General features: G+C 40.3%; 1 protein-coding gene across 4 annotated transcripts in view; it reads right to left on the reverse strand.

Annotated features, from left to right (window-relative positions):
* The window catches only part of LOC121590426, a 135073-nt gene that overhangs the window by 70271 nt on the left and 42286 nt on the right, over positions 1-22516 (reverse strand). For 2 of the 4 annotated variants that reach the window (XM_041910098.1, XM_041910097.1), the window contains exon 2: positions 13108-13211. The exons of the other annotated variants lie outside the window; for them this stretch is intronic. The gene's annotated coding sequence lies outside the window, so the exon portion shown is untranslated. The remainder of the gene's footprint in view (positions 1-13107; positions 13212-22516) is intronic. 4 annotated transcript variants of the gene reach the window in all.

Here is a 22516-nt window from a genome sequence, read left to right on the forward strand (position 1 = left end):
TCACTGTCATGTACTGGAAGATCAAGCTCGCTCACTCTCTCTCTCTGCGCTGGGATTGCTGGGATGGATCAGAACGACGCTCCTGTCGAACGGCAATTTGATCCTTCGTTTAAAACCAATTTTCCCTTCCAATGAATATGAATAAATCATTTCCTGTTCGCTTTTCGGTATCGGTTCCGGTAGCCCGCACGGTGATAGATTTTCGCAATCCGCATCGTTGCGTGTTGGTTTCTCCCTTCCTCTTCTTCTTTCTCGCAAGTTTTTATGCCACTTGAGCTTTTATTAGTCTGCAAGTCAAGCCAAGCACTCGATGTCCGATGCCGACGAGCGGAACGTAGACGTAGACGAGCTGCAGTGTGTGAGAGACGGGCGAAGATCGTTAAAGAGCACAGAGCTTTCTTCAATGTGCTAGTAAAAATCCAGAGCAATTGCATCATGGCATCACGTTGCAAACTGTGGCTACTGCTGCTGCTACTGCTGCTGCTGCTGCTGCTACGGCTTGCGGATCAAACCCGGCACAGACCGAAGCTTAGCCGTCATATTCCTTTTACCTTCTTCGCTCGTTGCACTTCATTTCGCCGTAGCAGCATGTGCTGCTAGTGGTGGATGAATTCTTTTCACCTTACGATCGGATGCGGCGGATAGGCACAGTTTCCGCTTGATTATAATTTATGTTAGCCTGCGGGTTGGTTGGCTGCTTGCTGGTTGGCTCGGTTCCGACGCCTTAACTGGAGCGAAACACGGGTGACGGGTAGGCGGGTTGGTAAAATGCAAAACCACTTTTATTAGATTACAGTTTACAGCGTACCGAGTATGCATATAAATTATCTCTTTTCTATTACACTTTACAGAAAAACGGTGGCGAATAGGGATGCAAGATTTCTTTTTTCTCCAATGCCACTTTCCTCCACACTTTAAAACGTGTATTCAGAGTGGAATTAAAGTTAATGGAAACATTCAAAGCCATTGGATTGGATTTTGTCCATTTAAACCGAACGTTTGCATGTGCATGTTCCTGCAACTTTAACATAACAGTAAGGAAAATCAAAAACTTCTCCAACATTTGATGTTTGTAGGCCAACATAAAGAGCAAGCGCATTTCTTCTCTTTCAAATCGAACCCACTTATATTCTTCAAACCCGAACATAACTACGAAAACTTTGAAATCGTATCCAAATGTCTCCATTGTACAATTTCTAACCATCAAGCAGGATCGTTTACGTCAACCAGTTAGCGAACCATGTGGCTTGGTGGAAAACTTTCCCAATTCTCCCTTGCCTAATGATGCGACACATTCAACTTTCGCAATCAAACCAATCCTACCCAATTATCAAGCGTTACATTCACCGGACAGCACAAACTGACTTTGAAGAATGCATAAGGATAACTATCCCACACACACACTAGCACATCCTCGGGACTTTACGATTTGATTGTGTGAATGTGACAGATACGGTGAAAGTGTATGCATTGCAGAGACGCAGCTAAAGTCAGCTAATTGCTCGTCCCCATCGATGCAAGGCGGGCGGACAAAAAGCGGGCGGAACTTTGATTCCCTCCATCAAGACGCTCGCGAAGGCATCGTCCTATGAGCTGGCTCTGGCTCTAGCCTGCGGGAAAATCAATTAGCATCATTATTTATGTAGGAAATGATTTCTCATTAAGCTGTATGCCTTATCATCACTCCATTGGCTTTCGGAGTGTGTGCACTAATGAATTTATGATGAATCAGTAGCACTATGTTGCACATACACATATTCAGAGGTAGCTGCATCAACTCCCAAGCGAGTGCAACACATGATATATTAGGTTCGTAGTGGGTTATTTGGTGGTTAACTATTGCTATATAACTTTTTTCTCATTTCGCAGGTTAATTTTATGATTGTGAATGGGCATGTTCAGTGTAATTTTTATTGAGTCATCATTACCAGAGTAGTTCTGTTCATTAATAAAAACAATTTTAGAAATGATAAAAAGAAATACAAGATTTGTATCAACACAAATGATTTTTGTAGCTAATTAAATGTTGGTTGAACGACGGAAGATATGTTTGAGGATGGTAGTTCATAATATTTTTTCAAGCATTTACCAATCATGAGACAATTCTCACTGGTTCATAGACAAACGTCTAGCCTAGCTCTTGAGCATTAGGCTTAGAAAATTTGCAGAAACATTAATTTTCAAATGCAAAATAATAATGATAAAATATTGTTTTATATAAATTAGCAACCGTTATCTGTCATAAAACCTTTAAAGGAAGTAACTATCTATAACATGGTCAACGCATTAGCATCGATCCGGTGTATGTGGGGTTAATTCCGTGTTTACAGTAAAGGATCTCCGTCAGTTGATACTTTACATTTCATTTTACATTGGAACTCCTCCTAACAAGCATTTCTTGTAATGAGTTTTTCGCATAACGAGCAAATCTAACAAAAACGTTGTGGAAATGTTGTGGAAATCTAACAAAACAGCATGGGTAACTATAGACATATTTGTTGAGCGGATAACTTGCACTTTTTGTCCCAGCGTAAAAAACATATTTAATTGAAAATAATCTACCCTTCCATGCTTTTCTAGTCCTGGGTAATACACTTGATCATCCCAAAACCCTCGCTGAGGTCCTTACGAAAAATTTAAATTCATTAAAATCCAGTTTCTTCCCTCTAACAGACTCCAATTCTTCAACCTATCGATCACCAGGTTATGTTACGGTTACCTATTATCAGCAGTTTGTTTCAAACTGTATGTGTCGACTTACGGTAGGCAATTTTCAAGAAACAATTAGAATTAGAACAACTAGGACAATTAGTGCATGAAGGATTAGAGCACAGATAATAAATAAGAAGAGTTAGTCGCGCTATGAATTTGACACCCTAGCATTAGCGCTTGAACCCTAAGCGAGTTAACAACAATATTTTACCATTGAGAAAGTGTTATTATTATATGAAACAGCTTTTTGAACATTGCTTTTATATAACAGAAGAAGGAACAAGTCTTTCATTAAATTAGTTTTGGAAACATCATTTTGATAATGTTTCTTGTATAAAATTTATAGAAAAAGCATGCAAAGGAGTTACAAAGAGAACATAACGATCTGCGTGGAAAAAAACTCTGGCCTGCTATGGGACGTAGTTCGGAGGCTGGACCAAACGATACAAACCAAGAACCATCTGTAGGTGAGATGTCACACGCTCCATACCGACCAGCGATAAAGTGTTCACGTTTAATTCATAATTCACTCCAAATATCACTACCAGCCCCTTTTCGTGATTATATTTCCCATTTTTAGGACTTGAAATAGAAAAAAATGACATCAATGAAGTTCTAACTGAACAAATGGCACACCCAACAACAAGAGAACTTATTGACATGCAATAAACTAATTCCGAAGAGAAAGCTTCAACCGCACCAACAGAAAAGATTAATCAACAATCAACTGAAGACATACAGAAGATGTTAAAAGTATGGAATACTGTTTCCACATATGTCCGCAAACATCATCATCAGACAATGTTGTAGTTCTACAAGCAATGGAGTGTATGAAACAAACGTTATTTTTAATTTCCGTTAAGTGTTAGAGAAAAGGCTAAAAAAAGCCGACTAATTGTTATTTTTCCTGACTGAATAATAAAGACAATAAAATAGTGACCTAGGAAAATCTTCGAAATTATTATGAAATTTTTCTTTTTTAATATGCATATAACACCTATATACTTGAACTTTTCGTGGCCTGGATCCAGTTATTTAACTTTTCATACAAATTGCAAAACTGTAAAGGATCAAACTCGTTATGAGGGGTTCCACTGCAATAATAAATTATTGCATCAAAGCACAGCTGTTGCATATTTGTGGAAAAATTCTTACTAGAAAATCACTATAAACGCATGGCCACTGTAATACGAGACCCATGCATGAACCAAGACACTGTACTTCTGCTGGAACCGTATCAAATTGGACTGTCCCTACGTAACATAGACCACTGCACAAGGTACCGTTAAACAAAGGTTAGATAAATTAGTGGAAATAGACGCGTATCATCGTTGCGTTGATTTCTAGACAGTTATAGCACTCATGGGCCCAGCCTCCAAAAGGTTTATTACATCCACTGCAAGCATCGGGCAGGCTTGTCGGACATTAAATTTTGAGATTCAAATGCGCAATCCAATTTATCGCTAGTCTCCTATCTTATTAACTTTATGTTCCTGCTCTCCTATCCTCCTTCGCAATCGACCTCCCATCTACATATATCTCTCCTCGTCATTTCCAGTTTCTGTCAGAATTCAGCCTGTATAAGAACTTGCGATACGCTTCATCATGAGCACAGGTTTTTTTACTAAATCCTTTTAATATTTTAATATTGCATTGTATCCGTATTGGGTTGTATCCGTTTTGACTGTTTGATGAATTTTCTTTTCGAGATACTTGTTTTTGTAAACATATTTATCCGATTTTTCTCTTTCTTCCTGGAAATAAATCTATATGTATTTTCAAAAAATTTCAATAAATATCCTGAAACCAAACTGTAATTTCCATTTTTTTTTTTGATAACTGCAGAGGATTGTTATGTTTTTCTTCTCTTTACTTCTTCTTCTTATTCTCTTTGCGAGGTTATATGCGGTTCGACTTCAGAGTCCAGCTTCCTGGACCCTCTTAAAACTAGTCCGCAACTGGTAATTTTATTCTTCTTCTTCTTTGGCACAACAACCGCTGTCGGTCAGGTCAAGGCCTGTCTGTACCCACTAGTGAAGTGAGCTTGGCTTTCAGTGACTTATTGTTAGTCACTGTAGGATAGTCATAGCAGGATAGTCAGTCCTACGGTATGGGGGCACGGTCTATTCCGGACTTGAACCCATGACGGGCATGTTGTTACGTCGTACGAGTTGACGACTGTACCACCAGACCGGCCTGGTGGTTTTGTTCACGAACCTCTATAAACACTAGGACTTGCAACTTAGGCCATGTGTCATTTTTTCTGTAAAGGCAAAAGCATTACTAGGTTTTAAGTTTACTTTAATGTTTGTTTTTGTTTTCTGAAGACTTTGTTTTTCTGAATTGCTCGTTTTTTCGTTTACTGTATAGAGTATATTACTTCTCATCTTTTGTTCTGCATTGGAATTCATCGTTAATTCATTGCCTTCTTATCAGCCAATCTCTGATTGCGTTCACGCGTTATCTATTCTCCAAAAATTATCACTTTTCGTTGTAACTAAAGCTTTCTATATGTATAATATCTAAGACAGATGTTTTGATATTTTTTTTTATTAAAACAATACAAATCCGTATATTTACTTCCAAACTATTCCTTAACTTATCATGACCTTCAACGTCTTTTTATTCGTTATTTGTTTTATTTCATTATTTTCTATCTATACTTTGTAGCTTATGAAAAGATTCATGGTTTTTTTTGCCATTTTGCTTATTTATGCCTCTCAATTCTGGTTTAGATAATTCGTTGAATGCAAGTGGTTTTATGTGGTACGATTCAGTAATTTCTTTAAACATTTTCCAGTAATCTTCAATTTCTCTGCAGTTCTTAAATTTGTGTTTTAGTGTTTCAGTAATTCTGCAAAAAGAGCAATTTGGACTGATTACCGGTTTGTAATTATGTTTGAATTTTTGATCCTGGGTATTATTTTTTTCATTTACTAGCAAGCAGTATAAGGTTCTTTGTTTTGAGCTGAGTTCATTTGAATTAATATTTCGCCATATTTTATTCCATATTAATGCTGGGTATGTATTTTGTGTAATTCAAGGAGAAGGAATAAGGTTCATCATTGTTTTAAGTATTTCACTTGCTGTTGGGTTTTGAATTATTGAATTTGTTAAATAAGCACATTCTTTTGTTATTACTTGCAAACATGCATAGAATTTGGGCACTGATTGAATGTTTGGAGGGTTTCCTATTTTTAGCATGAATTTTGAGGTAAAAAGCATATTAGTTTTTTCTTTGAGATGTCTATTGATCAGTAATTGAACTTGGCAAAAATACGCTACTATGCAGATAGTGTCTCCTTTTTCTCAAGTTTTGTCTGGTCATATTCTATTCATTATTATCATTCTTTCGTTTCGGTATATATTTGATCTCATGGAAGTTCTCCTTGTGTAACCTATTTAAAGATTTCAAATTTTTCATTTTCATCGGATTGATCAGGTTCAGCATTTGTAATTATATATTATTCCACAAATGTCGTGGCAATTTGTGGTGGCTCATTTATTTCGTGTACATAGATGGTCTCGTCCGATCCGAACGACACGTTGGATACAGTGTCCATTTCCATTTACATATTTTTTTATTCTCCCTGTTATTTGGGTTGTGTCTTCTTGTGCGTTAGTATGTTCTATTTGGGTATTTACTGGTTGTGGTGTGGTTTTGCCTTCTGTTTTTTTTATTGTTTTTTTTTCTTTAATTTTTGCATTGGTGGTATTGGTGATCTTTGTGTTCTTGTCTGTACTGGGCACAGGTGTTCTGGTTGGTTGATTCACTGTTTGTGTAAATGTGCGTTCTGTTGTGTGGAGTCTACGTATTACAGGGCATTGCCGTCTTCTAATACGTTTTGCTTCTGCATACGTTGTTCTATTTTCCGTTTTAATTTTACTTATCTCCATTTCGTCCTGGAAGATAGAGCAGTTTTTGTCGAGCGTGTTGTGTGGTTCTCCACACAACACACATTATATTTTTTTACATGTGTTCGGATGCACTGGCTCGCTACAGTTAGCGTATATTCTTGTCTCATTACACCATTTTCTTGTGTGACCGAGCTTCATGCACGTTTTGCACCGCATGGACCTTCGGATGTTTAATTCCACTTTCAGTGGGTACAATCCCAAGTCTAGCATGCGAAGGGAGTTTTCCTGCCTTAAATGTTGCCGTTCTAGTATTAACTAGTTTGTCATTTACTTTGCTTTTCATGATGCTGACTTCTTCTACTCTTTGTTCTTTGAGTCCGGCCATGATTTCTTCTTCGGTCAGAAACTCAATGTCAGGGCATCTTATTAGACCTTTACATGTGTTTAGTGTGGGGTGTTCTTTTTTCTTTACTACTATTTCCCCTCTATAGTCCGGAATTGATTTGATCGTCATTATTTTTTTCGCCTGTTTCTGGTTACGTACACGTATTAACAGTTTACTATCTTTACAGGCGATTTACCTGAGTCGGTTTTCCAATAATCGCATTGTCCAGTATTTTTGCTATTAGGAATGGATTAATTCGGCCTAGGTCTTTGTTAGACGTTGTTGCTTCCATCAGCAGGAGTATTTCTTCTTCCGTGCATTCATTATCTAATATTACCATTTTGTTTCTCTCTTTCCGATTTTTCTCTTCGGTTCATTCTCGAGCATCTCATAATAGTTTTCGTGGAGAATGCCCCCTCCTGGGTCATGAACTCCCATGTATCACGTTTCTCTCCCTCCCTCAGTCTTTCTTATCCCGACTTGTATCACTGGATCGCTGTATCAGACACAGACACACTCTGAAACCGTCACTTTGAGAATCAAACACGTTGTTTCACCTCGGAGTTCAAACGTCGAATCAATGTTTACTTCTTCTTATTACACCATTGCGGAAGACAATTTAAAGAGAGAGATTTAATAGTAGATTTTTTTAAAGATAAATGAGGCAAATAAGCTCAAACCCTTTATAAACAAAAGTTTGTTACAACTGTAACCATTGAATCGAAGTAAGCTTTGATTATATGTTAATACATTTCCATTCTGTGTTACACTTCCAAATTTAAACAGATTCAATGTAAATAAATAATTAAATAAGACGATCAAGGCTAATCAAACGATCGTTAGCCAACGCAACTCTTTCCTCACGCTCTTATGGGCCGGTCTGGTGGTACTCGTACGACTTAACAGTATGCCGGTCATGGATTCAAGCCCCGAAAGGACTGTGCCTTCATACGTAGGACTGACTATCCTGCTATGCTAATAAATAAGTCACTGAAAGCCCAGCCCCACTAGTGGTATAGGCAGGCCTTGGCCGACAACCTTTGTTGTACTAAAGAAGAAGAAATTTGTGTTACAACTTAGCTATAATGAACACCGAATGTGATTAAGCATATTAGCTAAGCTATGGTTCAAACATATTCCAATTGGGTGGCGTTATATCCTAAATAATCTCGTAAGACAATTCAAAACAAAGGTGTAAAATACCATCCGCATCACAACATTTCCACTCCAACCAAAAGTATAACGCACCAACAACAATCCTTATGTGGATACATATAATAACATCTGTTTTTGTTTTGCTCTGTTCCTGCAGGTAATCCCACCGACATACCGACTCCATTCCACTAGCAGGCCCAATGGTTTCAATCAACTAAAAGCATTTCCTTCGCAAAATCACCCATCAACACCCGTGCACGCACGTAGACGGCAATCACAGGAAAGGGAAAGTAAACCTTCAACCACACCAGCTCCGTTGAGATAAGAAAGAGCGCTGAAAAGATCGTGTTTTTGGGGCGCACTTTACGATAATTGTGCACCATATGTTATGATTAACAGCAGCGTGACCCGTGGGACGGAAATGGCTGTAACTTTCGGGAGTTTAACTGCACGACCCGCACCAGCTTCACCTCGATCTTCGCACGAACACGGTTGCAATGGTCAACGAACTTACTGACTTACTTTTTGCCCAAGACCCAAGACGACATTACCCATTTCATGCACACGGACTCCCGCAACGGTAACGAGATGATGCATGATAGGGATCAACTTTTATCGGTATGATTTAAATGTGTACGTGTTGTGGTGGTGCGGTCCGGTACCGGAACCGAGTTTCTTAGGTTCACATTAGTTTCGATTGCCCGGTCCGTCGGTCAGTTTCGAGAAGTTTTGGAATCAAATCAAATGCTGCTATCGGTAGAGCATAAAAATACATAGCTTTGAACGTTGTTTTTATCACACCAATCGTAACAAAATGGGCCACAAACACACGCGCACACACACACAAACACGTGCGGTTGGTTTATCGTTATAAATATGTTCTAATCTTAACTTTTCTTTTGTTGTGCCGTAGCCAAACCACAACGGGCGATGTGTTTTCCAGACAAAAAAGAAAACAAGCTACCAATATGCTAGACTTTGTGGGAAAATTACTGTCCAGTCCCTGGCTATGCGCCCGACTTCAGTTGACGCTGCGAATGACTGCTCCCTTATCCATTTAGCTGTAAAGGTGGGAGCAGAGGTAGCGTAAGCACAAAAATAAAACAATTGGTTGTTTTTCGTTTAAAAACGTGCAAAAATAAAATGAATAAAATGACCAAACTGAATGTCAGTGTATTCTCTCATAGGACACATTTGAATAGGGTCATTTAGAAAAAAAATATTAAAACTGTTTAATTTACCTGAAATTCATGTTTCTATCAATGAAAAATTCAATTGTCTATCTTGTAATGCATAAAACGTCATGTTTGGTCTTGTTTTGTGGATATTACTAGAACAATTGTAACATATTTTCACTTTCCGTAAAACGGTTGTAGCGCCGGATAAGTAAGTAAGTATCTCCACTTTCACACTACCTCTAATCGGTCCTTAAGGAGAAACTGGAACGAATCTTTTCGAATCAATTTGATGCTTAAGCTGCACAGGCACGTCTGGGCGATTTCGATTCCACCCGGCGGGCGAAGGGTAGAGGAATCGACGGTCCAGTTTTCACCCACCGAAATAAGAGCCTCTACCACACCCCTTTTCTCACTCGCCTTCACCATCGCCGAATTGTCTTATTTATTACATTGGGGGTTATATTAGAAACTTTGCGCTGCCGTCGTTCGGTTCGGTTTCCCCAAAATTGTCCCCGGACGCCATGTAAACCTGTTTTTACATTCTGCCCAGGCTTACTTCCGGCTATGGAACGGGGATAGTGCTGCGGTTCTTGGCCGGAGAATAATTTACTTCCCGTGTGTTGCCTCTCTACTCGCTGTCCGGAGGGTCCATCGGTTACTTGGCCCCATTACTTGGGACCACGGCAAATGACACGAATGTACGGGGCTGTATAGTTTTGTGAATAAATTTCAACGTGTTGGCAGTAATGCCACTTTTCACATACGGTCTCTGCTCTTAACGATCCTTGCTTGTCTGGATCTTCACACACATATATCGGCGACACTGGGTAAGTGAGCGACGTTTGGTGGCACTGTTGAACGCTCCCTAGACATGCGTAAGGACGGTGCGAAGCGCCATTGTACGGGTGCCGGTTGGTGCGTGTGTTTGATAAACGGTTATTATACCGGCCGGTTTGGGTTGCCGATTTTAAGGCGCCGGAACAAAGAAGCTATTGGATGATCTTTTCTAGCATGGACACAGGAGAATAGCTATTCCTTCCGAACAAAGGAAACTGTATGGAAGCGTGTAGAGTTTTCTTAAATTAAAGCTACATTGTAGTACATTTCTACAACACTTTTCAATTTACCATCATTCGTTTCTATAATATGATACCTGCTACATGTTGTGATTGATCCATAATTGCCAGAAGCTTTTTTTATTGTTACTACTCTCCTGTTCTGAGCCATGCTTTTTAAACAATACCATCAAAAGTTACAAATGTAACTCACGCATACTTAGTACAGGGTTCCTTACGATTTATTGATTGGTTCCCATAGTTTTTGGGGTTCGTCTCACGATTTATTCATCGTATCCCATAGGTTTTTGGTTCGTTCCTACGACTTATTCGTATTGTCCCATTAAACACCATTACAATTGAACCAAACAAAATCTGAGGAATGCCCAAAAAACTATGGAAAGCAACCAAAAATTCTCGGGAAATAATCAAAACATCTTGGGCAACCCTGTATTTTCACAGCTTTTGGTTTATAAAAGCTTGTGGCTAGCATCTATTTTATTATTTATATTTGTTTTTATTATACAGGAGGAACCATCCAAAAATTGATTAAACTTATCATTGTTAAATTTTATTAATAACAAAGTCAAAGTCAACATTTAAAATGTTTTACGTGAAATTTGAAAGTAAATAGTTTGTTTGGCCTGGTTGCAGGGCTACGCAATGAAATTTCCCAGATCTCCTTTACTGTGATGTGTATGTTAAAAGAAAATGCTACAAACCCCAATCCAAATCAGGAACTTGTGACGAGCTATCCGATGACTTATTACCGAAACCAAAACGAAACTGAAACTAATCTTAAACCAGTACCAGCCGCGGTACTGATACGCAACTCATACTCATCCTGGTACTGATCTTGAATCAATATGCATATGCAAAGCTGTTCCTGCTTATCCGTGACTGGTCAAAATAACTCCACCTTACACACCCGTCTTTTTAGGCCGTCCACAAGGACAGAGGAGGCGTGGTAGGCCCAAATTGAGGTGGCAAGATGGCGTGGAGGCGTCCGCCATTAAGGCCGGGATAACGGACTGGCAGACGAAGGCGCGAGACCGTGAGCGGTTTCGGACACTCCTGAGGCAGGCCAAGACCGCAAAGCGGTTGTAGTGCCGGATAAGTAAGTAAGTAAGTAAGTACACACCCGGCTCACACACACACCTTTTTATTGCAAAAAATGCTGTGGCGTCGACATTACCGTCCGTCACATCTTAACCGAATGCCATGGTTATACAGCAGAACGCATCACCTGGAAATTGGACCACAGCATCTACACCATCCTCTCACCAGACAGCGATAGTTACCTGTTACAATTCCTTCGTATATCTAGCCTTTATAAAGAACTCTAATGAAAACCACATTTATAATCAAATCAACAGATAATAGCTTTAAGTAAACCGAGATTAACCGGTATAAGATAACCGCAAGCCACATATGGCTTGCAAAGAAGAATGTTATATTTTAATCTTAGAATGAAGCAACCGATTGAAATAGGCGAATGAAGCCAATTTAGAGTCCCTGGCCTTTTTAGAGTCGATCCAGCGCAAGTTCAAGCGGCTCACTTTGGGCTCCTGGAGTGTCCAGCTGGACTATGAGAGGCACTGTGCGCTTGGAGACTTTGAAGCAACAGCACTGCAACGCTCAGAGGCTGTTTGTCGCGGGACTTTTTGACAATCGGATCCATTCCGTCGGCGCTTCTTTCGAGACTCAACATGTATGTCCCGCCACGATTGCTCCGAGCTAGATCGCTACTCGATGTGGAGGAACGCAGAACTCGTTTCGGTTCCTCTGATCCGTTTATTCGTATGTGCTGTGAGCTTAACGTAATTTGTGATCGTCGTTAGCCTGACATATCGCGCGCTGCGTTGTTAAATTGTATTCATGCCGTGCGATCTTCTACGCGTTAATTATTTTTACCAAAGACTAAAGGTGACAAATTCATGACTGAAACGTGGCTTTAATGTAATGAATGCAAGCGAACTCGTTTCCAGAGGGCCACTCGCGATCCGTAGAATTTAACTTAATAAATAACAAAGAACAAATATGGAACTGATGCTTAATCCATACCGTTCCTGGAAACAACCACGAATCCATACTGTACTAGGTTAAACTGTACCATTGGGCTTGAACTGGAACTGATCATGTAGAGAGATAAACTATAAACACCTTTTTTAGCACACTTGTAATTAACTGAGGCTTTCCCGGAAACTCCTCTCTTCATTTTTTCACTCGGTTTAGCGAAAGAGAAGTTTACTCGCTTTGGGCGTTTCGCTCGATTATGCCGGACCATTACTTAATTATTAAATCTGTACCAACAGATCACAAACCCACATCGGCTTTGTAACCATTCACTAATCTATTCCGGTTTTGGAAATCTATATTATATCTGGTCCTGAAATTGTACCTGGTTTTGAATTGAGCACAAATTTTGAACCAGTATCGGTCCTGGAACCGATGCAGTGGCTGTTTTGAACCAGGTGTACAACTCGCACCTCGACTAACTATTCCCTGCAGTATGTTTGCAACGTAGGAACAATCGTAGACATTAACGTAAGAAACAAGATCACTTTTCCAAGATCAAAATAATCATAAGGCATAACATTCTGCAAAATCGAAGAAGTAAGACAAAGGAAAAAGCTTGGAATAAAAAGAAGGAACGCATGTTACATTGAAACGATCGTACTCAGACATTTATTACGACTTCTAGTACGAACGATTCGAGCGGAGTGGCATTGTAGAGAAGATGTACGGGCAAACCAACACTTACCTATCGCTTTTCACCCAACACAATGGCAAAAGTGTTAATTATCCTCCATAGATTTACGTTTCGCCCTGTGTCATCACACCTTGCACGGTGGCCTGGCCAAGAAACTGAAACGCAGAAGATAGTAACACATTAGTTAAACTAAACCCATACACGTTCACGCACACACCGACACACACACACAAATTGAGCGGAGCGGCTGTTAACACCGTGCAACGCGACGATAAATTCATTAGCCTTTCTGTGCAGATCCGTGCAGTACCGTGGGCCCGGTTTGGATCCAGCGCGCCTGTGTTGTGCCCGGTGGTTGATATGTGGCGCATCTACGCGTATGTACGCATCCGTCCGCCTCCCGAGCGTGAGCCCGGAAACGGTTTAGTCTGCATAAGTAATGATGCTAATTGATTTTCTTGTGAACCCAACGACCAAAGGGAAGGCAAAGCCGGTGGCTCGTGCACACCTGCACCCCCACCGGTCCGCAGCCGTAGGGATGCATAATTTATTCGACGAAATTAGCTGATGGGCGGGCCCGGGACAGTGCCGGGGGCAGAGCTTGGTGGCAATGGAGCTAGCGCGCGTGTAAGCTTATCCCAGTAGTTTGCTCCTTGGTTAAGTTGGTTTTTGTCAGTTACTGATTACCTGAGACCACTCCCAACCTCTCTCTCTCTCTCTCTCTGTTTCTTGGGGTGCAGAAGGTGTATACTGGTATTTTGCCCCCGTAATTAACCTTTAGCCAATCTCCGGAGTTTCGGATCCTCGCTCTAAAGTAGAGCCAAATACCTTTCTACGTTGGTGTTACATTGCTGGACCGATGAACGGTTCCTGTAAGTAACGAACTCTATGGAACAAGGTGTGCTTTTTTGGCACAAACTACTATGTTGGAGTGTTTTAAAAGCCATTTCAATTGCATCTTGAGCGAATGATTATTTCTAACAACAACATTCATAATCTTAACGCGTTGTCCGAAATCATTTCGCACAATGTGTGCATCTCGAGGGCAGAAAAAAGCACATTTCTTGCTGTCACCAGAAAATTAACCAAAGTCTCCACACCATGATGATAATCTCTGTTTGCCCGTGTCACCGGCCCCATCCCCCAATTCCGTAAAGCTGTCACTAAATGTGATCCTCGTTACGGGGGGTCCTGTGCCGATGGCCCCGTGCACGAATGAAAAGCTTCCTCTCTTGCCCACTCTGCACCACGCCCATCAACGACATAAGGGAGATTAAGCATAAGGGGTGGAAAATTGGAGATTGCAAGCTTTACTTTTTTCCGTCCATTATGCCGGCCGCCATTGCCGGGTGGCTGGCTACAAACGATACGCTGGATACGTGATAATGGCAAAGTCTTAATTGAAAATCGGGCAGCGCGCAACGACGTTCGTGACCCCAGCGGCGGTGTGGCAAGCTGTGGCAAGCTTTCGCGTGATTGCTCCCGTGAGCGCCATTCCAGGCGTCGGCAACAATGGCACTCCTTACACCGGAGCGTTCCTCCTCCGGTGCTGGCCAATATTAGCATTATTAGCATTATTAAAACAACTTTTATCGTTTGTCTGTCGGTGGCTATTTTACGGTTCAAGTGTGACCAACGCCATCAAAGGTAATCAGTGAAACGATGCCGACGGAGGGACGATGCCTTTCACAGCTGCTAGTGCTTTATTTGTAAGAGTGCGATTTTGAAAAGACAACCAACAAAAAAAGGAAGAAAATTCAAACCACACTTGCTCTCTTTCACCATACCAAGGCTCAATAAACGCACAGATAAAATATAAACGATGAAAGCAAAAATCTACATAATTTTATTCGCTTCTCGCTCTGCTCCAGAGACCAAAAATTACCATTAGGCTCAGTAAAGTTCGGAACAAAGGGCGCTAAATAAAAGAAATCATACTTTTGCCACAACAAAAGCGTACTTATTTCGCATCACCAAATCGGCCCGTGCGCGAGTAAAGGGGTTGCAAACGGTTTTAATTACTGGCGCTACCCTGATGATAGCCGGATTTAATTAAGTCCATATTACGCTACACCGCTCGTGAAACAACGGATGCAATACACAATCGAAACGAGTTTCCTATGCAGCTCTGCGTCTAGTGTATTTGGGTGTCTGTTTATGGTGCATCCTTTAACGCATTCCGTCACAATGCCAAGCCAAACAATGGAACATGCTAACCAACTAAAGTCGGAACAGTCTCCGGGCTGCATACGCAAATGTTATTGCAACTGGTGCTAGTACATCAGCTATATTGTGCTTTTTTAAGCACGATGAAATGATAAAGAGAGAAGTGATGCAAATTATGTACCCGGGTGTGCTAACAAACTACAGTACAGGGCTGAGCAGTATAGTTCACTAGCAACATTGTCAGGTATTGTGACGTGCTTTTAAAATTACACTTTTTTATAATGATTTTTTTTTTTTTGCAATCCTTGTGTTGCTGTGTTTTTATAGATAGAAAATGTGAAATAAATATATATCTTTCCAGTTTGAAAATATTTTCATGAACAACGTCCGGTGGTAGACGGTTGAAAATTCGTCAAATTGCGCCAAAGGGACCCGCTTTACCTGTCTCCTGTTCAAACTTGATGCGTTAGAAAAACGGACAAAACGTATAAGGCAAACGTGGTAAAGTAACTTCCACGAACCGACGCCTTATAGAAATTAGGATAGGTTATATAGGATAGAATATAGCACTTATACGAGGTGCTTGATGCTTATGTACGAGATGCTTAAATTATGATAAATCCCCAGATTACATCGACCCCTGGTGAAATGTTACTTTATGTCATTAAAACGTATGTTAAAATTCTCACACATTCTCTACAAAATAAATTTTTTAAAATAACTAATTTTTAAATAGTCTCATGAGACATCTTCTAGAGCTTTTTGACGAGAATATTTTTATTTTTATTACCTCAAACTAACAAACTATCGATGAGTTAATACGCATAAACCAGAAAGCCAAGGCAATAATTGGCACTCTAAGAAAATGATCATTATTGTTATATTCTCTTTATAACTTTTACAAATCAATTTACGTTCTATACAGGATCACTCTATACAAATATCAATTGATACGACCCAATGACCGGACAACATTGGAAGCAGTCAGAGTTCGCAATAACAAATAATTGTTATCTAAAAAAAATTTTTTTTTCAGTTTTCTAAGAGCATAGGATAAACGTACCAACCAATGGTGATATTGTGCTAAAATGCGCTCCATACGATAATTTAAGAATAATTAAGTTATTTATGTTATTGTTAAATGTGCTCTGGTATTTTACAAAGGGGTTAAAAGTTAAATGGGACCATTCCGTAACATCTTCTTCTTCCTTCTTTGACACAACAACTGCTGACGATCAAGGCCTGCCAAGTAACCACTAGTGAAGTGAGCTTGGCTTTCAGTGACTTATTGATTACCATAGCAGGATAGTTAGTCCTACGTATGAAGGCACAGTCCATTCGGGGCTTGAACCAATGACGGGCATATTGTTAAGTCGTACGAGTTGACGACTGTACCACCAAACCGGCCCATTCCGTTACATAGTGACAGAAAAATGCTTGTGAAATGTGTCTAATTTTTTCCAAAATCCTTACCGCGCGGCTACATGAGGTGAAATATACAGCGAAATGAACTATTTGACAGGTGAAATATCTGACAGGTATAGCTAAAGGGTTGGGGGAGACACAACATCAGCTTTCGAAATTCTATTTAAAATAATATCTTCTCATGCAGAACATTCCCTAATTGGAAGAAATTATTAACTGTTGACTGAAAATTAACGAAGTACTCTATATTGAAGCTATTTAATGGATTTAATTACGATTTTGTGCACGTTATTTGTTTACATTGCACATCAGCTGGTTGCTGTGATGCTTTATCCGTCAGATATTTCGCCTGTCAAATAGTTCATTTCGCTGTATATTTCACCTCATGTAGCCGCGCGGTTATGATTTCATACATGACTGTAAATGACCACATAACAATGCAGTTATTACTTTTTCAACATCAATGTCATGAAATGTTGTTGATTTGCTAAAATTCATTGCCTTTTGACTCCTTTTTTTATTTTTTAAGTGGTTTTTACGATCGTGCCATTATAAGTACACAAAACTAGCATGTTCCTATAGCGGTTATAGTCATAACACCAATAAAAACAGGAGATTCTAGATTTTTTCCAGGATATTTTTGATTGGTCGTATTGTTTTCACTAAAATATAAATAACGGTAGGTACAATGAAGCAGTCACAATATGTAAATATACATATATTTACAATACATACATAAATACACAAAATATGTATTTTTTCGTAAATTTGTTGTGTTTGATAGTAAAAATGGTTGTGATTGCGAAGATAAAATATATTACTTTACATCTATTAAACCACATCTATACCCCTAAAAATTGCACCACTATTGGTACATTTGCCCTATCTATACAAAACTACATCAATCTTTGTATCTATCAAGTGGTCCATCAAGTTGGTAGGCTTCTGCTACATAGGAGAGTCGAAGACCAATGGTGTCTATATCATCAGCGTATGTCAGGAACCCGAAGTCTCCAGCCTCGAGTCGCGGATGGCCCTCTCTAGTGCCAGGTTAAATAGGAGACAAGCAAGCCCGTCCCCCTGGCACAGACCTTTGATGGTAGCCAAAGGCCCTAGGAGTTTTCTATCCACCTTCACCTGGCAAATGACGTTGGTCATAGTCATTCTAACTAGCCTGATCAGGCCTCGAAAGCCTGTATAGGCCGGCATGTCCGCGTAGGACGTTACGCCAAATAGAAGAAGAAGTACACTAACAAATCGTGACTTCCTAAGTAAAATAGAACTGAGTCAGTATAGCTGAACATTAGTACACACAGTATAGATTTTGTCATTAGGAGGCGACAGTATAGCTCTAATGAACCTTTGTTGTCCATGTCTAGAGTTTTTTATCTATGTGTATTTTAATTTTAATCGCTCTATTATTTTTTAAAATCACCTATTAAATCTTTTCAATCAGCTCTTAATAGAATAGTTAGTGATAGTTCAGCATAGTATAGGATAGTTGTAAAGTTGCTTAGGCCACATATATGTAAGGACATTTTGGAAATAAATAAATTAATAAATAAATAATAAAAAAGAAGAAGCTACAAATTTACACTTTTGTGGTCTTTAATCATCGGTAAGTGGAATGATTTCTCTGGCGCATTCTCCTATAGTGATGTCTCTACTTATGAACTCTACTTACATTTGAAAGCTTATCGTACCATAAATTGCACAATAAGATCGCACTAAATACTGCAAAGTTGATTCACGGTCCACAGGCCAAGTGGTTCAGTTTCTTTACTATATTTAAAAAAATAATTCAAATCTAACTTCACATTGCCCAAATATAACAACGTCCATGTGACTTCTTTGTTTGGCAGACTAAATTCCAAACCACTGAGCTTCAAGCTATTGAAAAGTGGTACGCGTGAATCACACTCTTCCAACAAAACAAAAACCATTCGTTCCTAGGTACCAATTCACTTAACTGCTGACTTCAATTTTCATGTTTACGTGCCCATATCTTCGCCCGCATTTCAAACGCATTGACAGTAGTTTCAATATTGTTGGTACGCCCATACTCGTTATGCACCAGCTGTATGCATCGTAAAAGTATCATAATGATCGACACAGCACGGGAATAGCATCCGCCCAAGAATACACCAGAAACAGAGTGATTTTATGCCCAGTCTCAAGGTTTCGTTCTTGGGATGGTCCCCTCTAGACGCAAACCCTTGCAAATGCGACCCTTTCTATCTTCCCCCAACCAGGGCGTCCTGGTACGATGCAATCGCCGCCGCAACCATAAACCGACCAGCAGACGGTCTTCCAAACACAGAAACAACCAGCGAAAAACATAAAGGAAAATGAATGGATTCTCCGATCGAAAGCGCACAACAATAATAGCACGCCATCGAGGAGTGGTGTTGTCGTCGTTTTGATATTGTCGTCGAAATGGAGGTTACAATGGACCTGTTTGGCTTGGCTCTCCTTCTCACTCTCGTTATTTTGTTCGACGACGACGACGACGACGACAACGACGACGACCGAGAGTCTACACCGAAGGCGTCTTTCATCACTGACCAAATAAGGGATCGGTGGCCTGCATTGGGCTTGCACTGCTCGGGCACAGCATCTTGAAGAAACACGCGTGCTGGCGGTGCTTACCGAAAAAGGAATAAAGCTTGCGCCGAACAACCAGTCAACCTAATTGTTTGTTTTACGATTTAAAGAATCGGAGGGGAAATGGAATAAGCGGAGCGGTCTTCATGTTTGGGGTCAACAGTGATTGTACCAGCCTCCGTTTCTGAGCTGCTTTATGCAGTGCAGGCATATTCTGGCAATAAAGATAGTTATTCTGGGCGAATGGGTTTAAGGGCAGGATGGAGGTTAACGATTGAACTCTGGGTTTTGCTCATTGGTGGCAAGTGTGGCACAGCGAGAGATTCTCGCAATTCAAATCCCAATTAAACCATCCCTTTTTTTAATGTGAAAAGTTGCAACGTTTCGGGAAATGCAGGTGTACAAGAAGGAAGCTTCACTTATACTTCATGTCATTTTGCGATCTTGTTTTAACCGAGGGATAGGAACGAATTAGTATGTCCTGGTGATTGGCACATTTCATCATTACACAGTAAGAAATGAAACAAAGAATGTAAATTAATTGAACCTACTACTTGCATCTTAACATTTTTGAAAAGGGGTTTTGAATTTGACATGATTTATTCACGATTTGTGTTCTTTTTCATTTGGATTTTCTAGAGAAAAAGAGAAAAAACGAACATAACAACCTTAAAAAAACTCCAGTAAAACTCCAACAACCTAAAATTTCCAGGAAAAAAGAACATATGCTTTTGCTTTATTCCAATTTTTGATTACCTTTCCAATGAAAGAGTCTATTTTAAACTTGTTATGTTCAATTTTTAGGTAGGTTGATTTTTTTTTATTTTTTTTTTTCATTTGAACCGTGCGTGCTATGGAAAAAGAACCCATAACTACAATACACCCCCCGCCTTTCATTCACTTTTTCCAGAAATTCAACAAATTCAAATGATTTATTTCTATTAAAATTACATGCAATAAAAGTGCATGATATCATACAGAGGTTGAATGAAAATCTCGATGTAAACAATCGTCGAGCACCATGTGAATGTTTTCCTCAAAAACAGCTTGTCGGGTGCAATTTATCATCCACAGAAATGCGTGCATTAACGTGAAACCGTTAGGTTAAAATCTATGAAATGTAATCTAAATCTGATTCACATGCAACTCCTGGGTTCGGAAATTCGGATGCTGCAATTAAATAATAGGAAATTGAATCACAAAACATAACCCTCTCTTTTCGGAACTGTGTAAACTACCCCCTACTACACTAACGCACACCAAAAACTTTGACCCCAACCGCACAGGATCAACAAGGATCCACCCAAAAATACCCTATATTATTTTTATTGATGAAAGTTGTTCAAACAAACACACAGCACGGTACGTGATGGGCACACAGGCACCGAGTGCAGCAAATATGGTGCAACATCATACAGACCAGGCCCTTGCCAGCCAATGTGTGTATATGCACATATGCAAATGCACTTTGTCTGATGCATTAATGTAAAAAGCGCCATTTTCCTCTCACCATACAAACCCCTCCCCCCCCCCCTCCCACTCCTTACCCATCCACCATAAGCAACCTGCGCTTGTTGCCGATTTTTGATGCGTCTAGCCTCCCAGTATCCATAGCACAGTGTGGCGCAGCACTATGGCAGTATGGCGGTGGGCAGGTGTTGTCGAACGCTATTCCATTTTTGCGAGATTACACTTTTCAGCGTGTTCGTATCTAAATTGCTCGCGTGTTTTCGTTTCGTTTTATTATCTCGTTTCTTTTTTTTCCTTCCTCTCTACCTGCTTGCCATGATATGTGGTGAAGCTGGTATGGCGTGCAATAACACTGGTCCTACCAAGGATCAAGAGAGCCAGAGCGGACGGGAGCGATGCACACCGGTGATGGTTGGTAAAGCTGGCAACCCCAGCCCCTGGCACGACCAGCGAACGTGTCTCGCGTTGATTATTTTTCGTGTTTACTTAGCTGTGTGCTCTTGTTCCTCTCCCACCCGGGACGCACTTTGTTACCAATACACGCGATGTTAGTGTTTTTAAACATTTCCTTCTCCCTCGGAAGCGATTCTCTACTACCACTACTCCCTGCCACACCCTTTTGAGGTTTTTTTACATACGAAAAATGAACTCTTTATTCGAACTGTACTTTGTCCGTTCACACATACACAATTCCCTGCAGTGCGGACGGAGTCACCAAAAAAACGCAACCATTTAAGAGAGATAAAGTGTATACAATAGTTTCCTCTCGGTTTAAGAGTGACTCTTAAAAAAAGCCACAAATTTACCAACAAAACACTCCACACCCCTCCTCACCAACCACTCCCTCTCGTAGATAGACAGAGAGAGAGAGATGGAGAGAAGGAGAGAGAAGCATGAGGATACTGAAAGCGAGCGTACCTTTTAACAGCATAAACACTCACCCCGCGCACACATGTGATAAATAGTGGAAATAATCGTTTAAACATAAAAGCGCATCCAAAACTTCGGTGGCATCGTCGTCGTCCCCGGTCGTGGTGGGTGCATCGCCATTTGCTAGTCAACATCGAAGCCGTAGATAGATACGTTAAATGACCCCCCGGTTGCTGTTCTCGCCAGCTTTAGGTCGCACGTACACGGGCGAACGCTATGCTCTCCCCGCCGCAAAGAGTAGATCGTAGTAAGCCGGCTCACATCGTCACACACACACACACACACACAGCATAGAGCGCGCCCATAAAGCCGTACCATAAACATGAATTCGAAATGCAGTTAGAGAAGATTTAGTGGAAGTGCACCCGGAGTGCCCCGATCGTGTCCTGTCCGAGTCCATCCCCGTGAAGCAGGGCCTAGTGGGTGGGTGGTGGTACTTCCAATTTTTATCGGTTCTTTTTTTGTTAATAATTCTAGATGTACTTTGCCTCTGCTCTGCATACATGCATGCGGGGCCACGTGTGTATGGGGGGTTTGTTTGTGTGTAGGATGTTTTGCTTGTTAAAACGGATTAAGCGGGATTGTTGGATCGTTGGAAAAAAGTGTGCCAGCCATGTACCTATAGCGTGCATTTTAATGCGATCAGTAAGTGGGATCGCGCGTTATGTATCCATTCCAATAAATCTGATCAAATATGGATGATTTTGTGTTCTTTCTCCATCCATTTGAAATAAAGGGTTCATGAAAAATCCATCCAAACCATATGGGTCAACATGAAACTGACGCACAAGGTTTAAAAAGTAACACAAAAAGAGATAAAACAACGAAAAGGATACTTCCAACAGACAGTAAGCTCCAAAAAATA

This window comes from Anopheles merus, chromosome 2R (assembly GCF_017562075.2).
Source record: "Anopheles merus strain MAF chromosome 2R, AmerM5.1, whole genome shotgun sequence".
NCBI lineage: Eukaryota > Metazoa > Arthropoda > Insecta > Diptera > Culicidae > Anopheles > Anopheles merus.